At 36.8% G+C, this 10,224-nt stretch overlaps 1 non-coding gene across 1 annotated transcript; it reads right to left on the reverse strand.

The window, feature by feature from the left end:
• Positions 1–1,102: 1,102 nt before the first annotated feature.
• Positions 1,103–1,209, reverse strand: LOC114208302 (U6 spliceosomal RNA). Its single transcript, XR_003609002.1, has one exon. It is a non-coding gene; the product is annotated as a U6 spliceosomal RNA (small nuclear RNA).
• Between the last annotated feature and the right edge of the window lie 9,015 nt (positions 1,210–10,224).

Raw genomic sequence — 10,224 nt, forward strand, 5'->3', positions numbered from 1 at the left:
TTTTGCTTCTCTTTGGACTGTTTGGGAGTCAAATGAAAATCCCTGTTAAGTTTCAGGCATTTTCTCATTTGATTTCTGAAATTGTTTTATTTTTAAAGATAAGTATGCATGAAAAAAAAGCTTTAGGAGGCAAAATGATTATTTCACTAAAGCATATATAAGAAGTACTCATTATCTAAGGGTAAGGAATAATTGATAAGTGGTGTATTCATTTCCTAGGATTGCTCAAACAGTTCACCACAAATCTGGTGTCTTAAAAGAAGAAAAATTTATTCTCTCACAATTCTGGAAGGCAGGTGTCAGGAAAGCTGTCCTCCCACCAAAGGCTCTAGGGGGGAATTCCTCTTTGCATCTTCTAGTTTGGGGTGGTTCCTGGCATTTCTTGGCTTGTGGCAGCATAATTCCAATCTAAGCCTCTGTCTTCACACAGCTTTCCTTTCATGTATCCCTAGGTGTTTTTTTCCGTCTTTTATAAGGAGGCTAACTGAATTTCGGGCCCACCCAAATTCAGTGTGCTCTCGTCTGGATCCCTACCCTAATTACATCTGCAAAGACTCTATTTCCAAATAAAATCATATTCTGAGGTTCTGGTGGACATTAACCTTTAGGGGTACTGTTCAACCTACCATACCAGGTAAACGCCATCTGTGATGAATCTGTTAAATATGGAGACCAAATTTTTATAGTAAATAGTGTGTGTGTGTGTGTGTGTGTGTGTTATGGGAAGAATTCTTTAGTACAAATTAATATAAAATAAATTAATAAAATAAATAATAAATAAAAATTAATAAAGAATTAGTTCTTTAATTAGAATTTCTCTGAAATGTGAAACTAAAAAAAAGCCTACATTATATTGGCTATAATTGTATCTATGTATGAATTATTAGTGTTTACATATATACACTTTGTGTATATATATATATACGTATATACATGTATACGTATATATATATACACACACACACACATACATACATACAGATACAACACCATTTGCCTTATGGTTTTGTTCTCCAGAAGAATCATACGAAGGCTCATATTTTCAAAAACATCTGTAAGCTTCATTTATTTTCCAAGAGGTCTTTTTAAATCTTTTTTTTTTTTTAATATGGAATACTTCACGAATTTGCACATCATCCTTGCGCAGGGGCCATGCTAATTTTCTCTGTATCATTCCAATTTTCGTATATGTGCTGCTGAAGCAAGCACTTAAAATCTTTTTTTTTTTAAGATTTATTTATTTTTTAGAGAGAGCACAAGTGGGAAGGGCAGAGGGAAAGGGAGAGAATCTCAAGTGGACTCCAGGACGAGCACAGAGCCTGAGATCATGACCTGAGCCAGAACCAAGAGTTGGAGGCTTAACTGACTGTGCCACCCAGGAGCCCCAAAATCTTTTTATATTCACATACCACACACACATATACCACAGACACCACACAAACCTCTTGTACCAGATAGGCAGACGAACACACACACACACACACACACACACACACTCATCCCCCCACATTTATACCACACTATACATATACCACATATAGCCCACAGTCCAGTGGGCAAAGTAGACATTTAAACAAATAAGGATAGTGCAATGTGATTCATGATTGTGAGAAATGTTCATGCTGGGAACATAGAGGAGGAAGTAATGAAAGATTTAGGGAAAAGGGTGTCAGGAAAGGCTTCACTGAGGAAATGAAGTACAAACTAATCCTGAAAACTGAGTAGGAATTCATCATTTAAAAAAGTTAAATTATTGGGTGCCTGGGTGGCTCAGTTGGTTAAACGACTGCCTTTGGCTCAGGTCATGGTCCTGGAGTCCCAGGATCGAGTCCCACATCAGGCTCCCTGCTCAGCAGGGAGTCTGCTTCTCCCTCTGACCCTCTTCCCTCTCATGCTCTCTATCTCTCATTCTCTCTCTCAAATAAATAAATAAAATCTTTAAAAAAATAAAAAATAAAAAAGTTAAATTATGGAGATAACATTTCCACTCTAGGAAATGCTGTTAGAACCTAGGAATTAGGGCAATATTAAGACAAACCACTTTAAGATATGATTGAAATGAGCAGCTAAGGAGACTTAATGATAAGATGCTTATGTCCTATTAACTGTTTTTATGTCTTAAAATTCTACAACAAACAGAATGAGAAAATAAATAGCTATGTACTGGGGCGCCTGGGTGGCTCAGTCGGTTAAGCATCTGCCTTAGGCTCAGGTCATGATCCCAGGGTCCTGGGATCGAGCCCCGCATTGGACTCTCTGTTCAGACTCTCTGCTTGGTGGGGAGCCTGCTTCTTCCTCTCCCTCTGCCCCCCCACCCCACCCCGCTTGTGATCTCTCTCTCTCTCTCTGTGTCAAGTAAATAAATAAAATCTTTAAAAAAATAAATAGCTATGTACTAACATAATAGGATATAATTTAAGAGCTACAGTACTATAGAGAAAGGAAAGATTAGTGTGGTGTGGAATGTTCTGAAAGTCTTTAAGAGAAATGAAGTTTGAAACTCAGCCATGATGATGAAGAAGAGTTGGAGAGATGGGGAAAGAGAGAGAAGGTTGATGACAATAATACCATGGGTGCCCTGGAAGGAAAGAATGTCAAGAGGAAGAAATCATTAATGTCTTGGAACCCAAGTAAGATAAGATTGAAAGGAGACCAGGACACCTGGCTGGCTCAGTCGGTAGAGCATGCAACTCTCAATCTCAGGTCATGAGTTCAAGTCCCATGCTGGGCATTGAGCCTACTTGGGGTGGGGGGGGGACAAGACCAACCACTAGAAGGGCCTTGGTGATACTCTAAGAACAGGTTTGGATTCTCAGAATAAGCGAATTTGTATTGGGTTAGGGAGTGAATGGTGTTTTGTTTTGGGTGGCAAGTGAATGCTCAGAGACTGAGTAAGCCTTTGCCAGAAATTTATTTAAACACAGGTTCACTGCAGGAATTCCATGAGCCAAAAGCTTATAGGATAATGTCTCTTAATAAGCTCGTAAAGATATAACATGCTCCAAAGAAATGATAGATTTATTACACTGTTGCTCCAGGCAAGTGGAGATGAAAGGAAAAAAGTCAAAATTAGGCTGAAGTATATACCTTTATAGGAGTTGATACTTAAGAGTGATGGCTTAACCAGGGGAGAAATGCCAGCTGCCAGCACAAAAATAAAAGTCCTCTGTTGCTAAAGCATGTTGCTAGGGATCACCGGGGCTGGTACTGACAGGCCACAGGGTCTCCTTTGCAGGTGCCACTTCAATTTTACCACTGCTGGTAAGAGTTGCCTTTACTGTGGCAGGAGCTAACACCCCCAAAGTCTTTGGAGAACTTTTTAGATCAGCAGAGAGTCTCCTTGCCCAGACAGAACATTCTCAGATAATCCTTATAAACTTCGGGTGTTTATAGTGTAAATATTCCCCTGCCATAGTTGTTCCTTCATGTTTTTCCATAAGCCCCAGTGGGGCATGTGGGCAGCTGAGCTACTGCGTTCTTATTGGTGAGAACAGTCTTTGTCATAACCAAATGGATTAAAAAACTTCACGTAGGTCAGAAACAAGTGGATTTGAAATCATATCAAACCAATACACAACAGATAGGAAATAAACAAATATGTAAAGAGATACTGTGTGTCCCGCATTTGATATCTTAGATTGTTTAGTGAGGAACCAGTGGTTTTAAGTGCTAGATTAAGGAAATATCAATGGCTGAAGAATTAAAGGAAAACAGTTGATAGGGAATTTGAGCAACTTGGAGGTACTGGTGGGTCTATATCAGTGACTTTCAAAGTTTTCTGACTGTATCTTCAGTAAAAAATAAATTTTATGTTGTGATCAATAATAGGCACAAACACACGTAACTGAAACAGAAGTTTCAAATATCAATACTACTTCCCTACTACAAGGGAAACACTTCCTTTTAATATTTTTATTTTTTATTTTTTTTATTTCATTTTTAATAATGAAAATCAGGACTTGTGTTATGCAGTGCACTTAAGCTTTGGACTGTTGATCTGAGTTTTGGCTGTCTAAGATTGGTTTTTGACTGTGAGAAGGATTATATATTTTAAAAAACATTTGTATTTTATACATTGTAAAAATATTCTAACTATTCCTAAAATTTCTTGTTTAACTTACAGTTTACTTATTCAATTTATGTAAAATAAAATAACCATGTTTTGGAAGACTTTGATTTATGATCATTTAATCCAGTTGAGAGGATTAAACTTGCTTGAACAATAAATCTCATTTACAAGTTTAATTACATATTATGGTACATTTATTATTTTTTTTAAGATTTTGTTTATTTGACAGAGAGAGCACAAGCAGGGGGAGTGGCAGAGGGAGCGGGAGAAGCAGACTCCCCGCTGAGCAGGGACCCCCCCCCCATCATGACCTGAGCTGAAGGCAGTTCGCTTAACCGCTCGACTCACCCAGGTGCCCCTATTATGAAACATTTAAATTGCATTTAATAAATTTAATATGTTTGATTTTCCTTTTAAGTACTTCAAATGCCTGACTAGGTTTATTAAGCAACACTCCTTTAAAGTACTTAACTCTTTTAAATGTGATTAATTAACCCTAGAAATGAAGTAAATTTCAGGTTCTTCCAAACATGTTCAGGATGTGAAAAAAAATTGCTCCTAAAATTAGTCAGGAGCAAAGTAGTCTACTAACCTTTTTGGAAAGTAACATTTCTGATGAAATGTTTAAGCAATTTTACTAATAGATTTAAGAGCCTCTTCTGGGAAACCACTCCTGATAGTCAATCATGGAAGGACCCTAACAACTTTTAACCGGTCTTACAAGGAGTTTAATGATCTTTAATTAGGTCTTCTATATCTAGTCTTGCAATGAGTATCTAACTACTCTTTTTTTAAAAATTTTAATCCTATGAAATATCACCAATAGGACACAAATCTTTGAAATGGTTCTTTTAGAAAGCCCTTCCTCATAGCAAGTTTGAAATAAAATTTAAAAATAAAATAATTTGTAACATGCTTATGTTGAAGGATAATTTTTTAAAAGAGGCAATATCATGGATCTGTACAAATATAAAATAAATATGTGCCAGGTATTTCATTTAATTAATAATAAGGAAGCCAGTAATATGTAAAACAGAAATTAGAAGCAATCAATGACTGTGAAATGAATTTGCTAATAGCTACAAATAGGTTCTTCTTTGGAATGGGGGTGATGGTGGTGAAATTGATTGTACTTCTGTGGGACAAAATTCATTTGCATCTCTATGGATAAGAATCATTTACATGCTATCATTTTTTAATAATTTGCAGAGTTGTATAACAGCTTAGTTAGAGATAAAGAAAGGGGCAGACTTCCAAATAACCTGGAGGCATACGCTAGACAATGCTTAGTATTCCTTTGAAAGGACACTCATTAATCTTCCCTTGCCCATTTCAATGTCTTTCACAATTTTCCTCATAATTTCCCCACCTGATGATCATAATAATATTAAAGATTATTCACACACACACACACACACACACACAGGGCTGGTCTCATTTGGTTTAGTCTAATTTTTTACATAGGTACAGCAGAGTGTTAATATATGTCTTCTAGAATTGGCTTTACAGATCTAGAGTCATACTTCATATATCCAGAAAACAGACCCTTGTTACAAGACAATATTCCAAATAATTATAATAACATTTCCCACATTAATTTGCTCAGCTCTATGTATTCTTGTTCCACTGGATCTTAGATTAAGAATCTGCTTTCTTAAAGCCTTCTGTTTCATGGAAAAAAATCCTAAAAATCAGTTCACTGGTAGTTGTCTACGCAATATCAGTTCAGAAACTGATACCCCAAAGTCAATTATTTGAAGTGTCAATGGTTTAACGTAACGGTTAGTCTTTTTTCCATGAGACTCTGAGACTCTCTTTTGTTGAAGAAGACCTATGGCTTTGTTCTTTGGGTTTTTCTCTTTAACTAATCAGAGGTGTAATAAAGTCAAAGCACAGAAAGTTATTTTAATAAGAGACCTAAGTCTAGCACATTTAAAGTATTAAAAATTCAACTTCCCTATTTTTTCAGAGTTTTAGAAATATTTGATTAATATGAGTGCCCATTTATCTCTATAAGCTAATCAGAATAGATACCCTTTAAGAGACCTCATAATTAATTAATATGCTCCAGAGATAGGAAAATATTTTGCACTCTCTCAATGAAGAGTGAAACCCTTTGAACTTAAGTTAAACTCTCATACCTTTCAACTTAAAAATCAGAAATCTGAAATCAATTATACATTTTCTATTAGAATCACAAAACTAATTTGTTATATTCTCCAATGTGCCAATTCTTTTAAACATTACAAGAACTTTAAGTTACAAAAAGTATTTATAATCAAGAGTATTAATATTATGGATTGATTTACTTCTTAATTCCTTTACTCTAAAACTATCCTGGGGGTTAAGAAGATACTTCCCACTGAAGGAACAATTTTGTCATTTCAAACAGGTTGAGGTTATATCAACAATTCACTTCCATGCTATTGTGACTATTTCAATCCAGGCATTGAGGCTAGAACATGGGATCTGCTTTTGTAGATGTGTGGGTGTTTCTTCCCTAGCAACAGATGATGTTATAATTTCTAGGAGCATAGGGTCCTTCAAGTCCATGCACCTTAGATGGCTCTGGTTTTACAACCTATTATTTTTAGGATAAAATTATACCCTTGGTAAATTCTTTCTTTTGATTTGACAAGGGAAAAGTCTGTATCCCTACCAAGGCTGCAGTAAACTTTTTTATCTTATTTTTTTTAAAGATTTTATTTATTTGACAGAGACAGACACAGTGAGAGAGGGAACATAGCAGGGGGAGTGGGAGAGGGAGAAGCAGGCTTCCCGCTGAGCAGGGAGCCCGATGCGGGACTCTATCCCAGGACCCTGGGACCATGACCTGAGCTGAAGGCAGACGCTTAACGACTGAGCCACCCAGGCACCCCAACTTTTTTATATCTTGATGATATTCTGCATTTCTTGGACTATCCTATAATATTTTAATGTATTTAAGTTACCTTATAAGACATCTTATTGACATTCCCTTGGAGCTTCATTACCTCTCATACCTTCTACTAAGATAATTCTCAAGTCATTCAATGATATTTCAAACTTGCATACCTTGGGCATTTTTGTTCTTAGCGAGACAAAATCAAACACCAAATCTAACCCAACCAACTCAAACAACAAAAAATAGCAACAAAAACTGATGACAAGCATATATTGTTAAATGAGCGTGTCTTTTGAGGGCCTCATCTCTTTCTACAATCTGCTTTTCAGAAGACCTGCACAAGAAGACTTGTTAAACTAGCTATGAAGAGGATAAAATTTTCAGAGTATTATTATGCAGAGAACAATTATAGTGCTTCTATATATTACTAAAATTACCAACAGATTCTGCTGAATATGACATCTATTCCAAACATGATGGAGCTTCTAAATGAGAAAATGCTGAGTAAAAACATGTCATGTATACCTGGATCGGTACCTTTATCTGACATTCTTATTTTCCACTCTCTCTATTTGATCAGAAAACACCCTCTGCTCTATATAGGCACATTTTCTTCATGTTCCTCAAACATGTTAAGTTTATTCTAGCTCCATTCCCACCTCCACCCATTCTCTTAGGATGCTCTCCTTACCCAGAATGCCTTAAAAATTCCTCAGCTTTTCTAAGCTCTACCATCTTTTCAGGATCAACTTGAGCTCTCCTCTCCCCCTTTGAGGTTTTTGGGGTTATTCTAGTCCCCAGTGACTTCTCTTTCTCTGACATTTTATGGCATAGATCATCTGCTTCAACCAAGTTAGCACTAGTATTAAGAATGTTTATTTCCATTTCCCAGAGTCAAATTTCTTTAGGCAAAGAACCTGGCATATCATTAGGACTGATTACCAATAGGCCTTAGCACAGTGCTGAGGACATAAAAGGATCTTAAAGGAGATCAATTATGGTCAAGATTCCTTAGTGCAGTGACTTTTATCATTTTATTTCTCACCTAGCACTGGCCTTAACACTCATTAAGTGTTAATTGAATGAAACAAATTATTCTCAGTAAATATTTTCTAATCTAAAGATTGTTCTATGCAGTTTCTAAGTAAAAACATAAAGTGATGCTGAAACAGTTTGCTTTTCGTATTGTGGATGGATAGAACCAGAAGACAATTTTTTTTGTTTCTTTTTTGTAAATTTAATTTTATAATGTTATGTTTGTCACCCTACATTACATCATTAGTTTTTGATGTAGTGTTCCATGATTCATTGTTTGTGCATAACACCCCGTACTCCATGCAGAACGTGCCCTCTTTAATACCTATCACCAGGCTAACCCATCCCCCCACCCCTCCCCTCTAAAACCCTCAGTTTGTTTCTCAGAGTCCATAGTCTCTCATGGTTCATCTCCCCCTCTGATTCCCACCTAGAAGACAATTTTCTTAATAATTAGTGATAACCAGAAGTTAATGTCACTGTGAGCTGTTGAACAAACATGAAATTACTGTGCATTTGTCAGCTGATATGTTTACTCTAACACATTCTAACCTATAGAAATATACCTGGCTTGCTATGGCAACAAAATCTTTTGTTTTTTCCCCTACACCCAGTAATTTTATTCTGGCCACAATCCGATGCACTTGATTTATTCAGACTTGAAATATTTCCTCAGTAAAGCTAAACTTGAACCAGATTGTGATCTCTCTACCTCCTAAGTCACCATTCCGTAATGATCCATTTTGTGATTTTTAATTTCATATATGTATAACATTCCCCTTTTTGCCTGTTTCATTCCATTGTAGTTACTAGGCACAACACCATTACCCTCTCGAGCAAGTCTTAAAATGTAACACAGAAGACTTTTTCACAGATGTTGAGTATGCAAGCTATATAGAGACAGGCAATCATAGGTTTATAGCATATGTTTGACTAACAAATATAATTAAATTGTGAATCATAGGAATCGTTCATGAATAAATATCAAAACGCCTAGTGAAAAAATCACCAATAACATCTGGGTACTAATATACACTGAGTGAAATATAGGGATACATATCTGTATTAGTAATCTATTGCTGTGTAACAAATTACCACAAACAGAATTTTGTTTATTTCTTTATTAAGATTCATTTATTTGTTTTAGAGAGAGAGATTGTGCCTTAGTAGGGGGAGGGGCAGAGAGAGAGAATCTTCAAGCAGACTTCCCACTGAGCGCAGAGCCCTACTTGGGGCTCATTCCCACAACCTTGAGCCAAAACCAAGAGTCAGACACTTAACCGACTAAGCCACCCAGATGCCTCCAAACTTAGTAGTTTAAAACAATACCCATGTATTACCTCAAAATTTCCTGGGTCAGGAGTCTGGGTGTGGCTTAGCTGAGTCCTCTTCTGGGGCTTTCAGAGCACTGAATCTAGACATCAGCATGGCTGCATTCTGTAGGGAACCAGGGTGGTCTACTTTGCTATATTGATTATTTTAATTTAAAGTTACTTAAGAGATAGCCAGTGCAAGAAGAATATTCTGAGCCCCCTTTGTCTCCAGAAAAGCAGGAAATAAATCTCTCAAGTGGCAGGTACCCTCCCTGTACCAAGATGTAGATAGACCTCTTTATGGTCAAAGATAGGGAATTCAGGGCCAAAGAAGTCTATATAAACAAATCTTGTTACTTTCATTAATTTACAATGCCAGCCCAAATTCTGTTTAGAATTCCTTACTAGCTGAAGCTCCCAAGCATACATTTTCTTTGTCCTATCAATTCCTCATGGATTTATGCCTCTTTGTCCAAAATGTATAGAAGTTACCTGCCTTGGTCATTTCTTTGGGTCTTAATTTCATTATTGGATCTCCAAGTCCTGGCTCTGCCGCTGACCCATTGATAAATATAGACAAGTCAGTTAACCCTCTTTTTTTTTTTTAAGATTTTATTTGACAGAGAGGGAACACAAGCAGCGGGAGTGGGAGAGGGAGAAGCAGGCTTCCCTCAGGGGAGGGAGCCCGATGCGGGGCTCAATCCCAGGATCCTGGGACCATGACCCAAGCTGAAGGCAGACGCTTAATGGCTGAGCCACCCAGGCGCCCCATCAGTTAACCCTCTTAGGAAGAACTAGATTTTTTCTGCATTTTTTTTCAGATGCTGATATTCCAAAATTCTTGATTCTATCTTGAAGTTTCTTTGTAGGCAGAGGAGACACAATATCAGAAACATGGTCACAACTCAATAGATGTTAGTTTA

Source organism: Eumetopias jubatus, unplaced genomic scaffold, assembly GCF_037043125.1.
Source record: "Eumetopias jubatus isolate StellerSeaLion01/CBP00866 unplaced genomic scaffold, mEumJub1_p1.0 scaffold_2, whole genome shotgun sequence".
Classification (NCBI taxonomy): domain Eukaryota; kingdom Metazoa; phylum Chordata; class Mammalia; order Carnivora; family Otariidae; genus Eumetopias; species Eumetopias jubatus.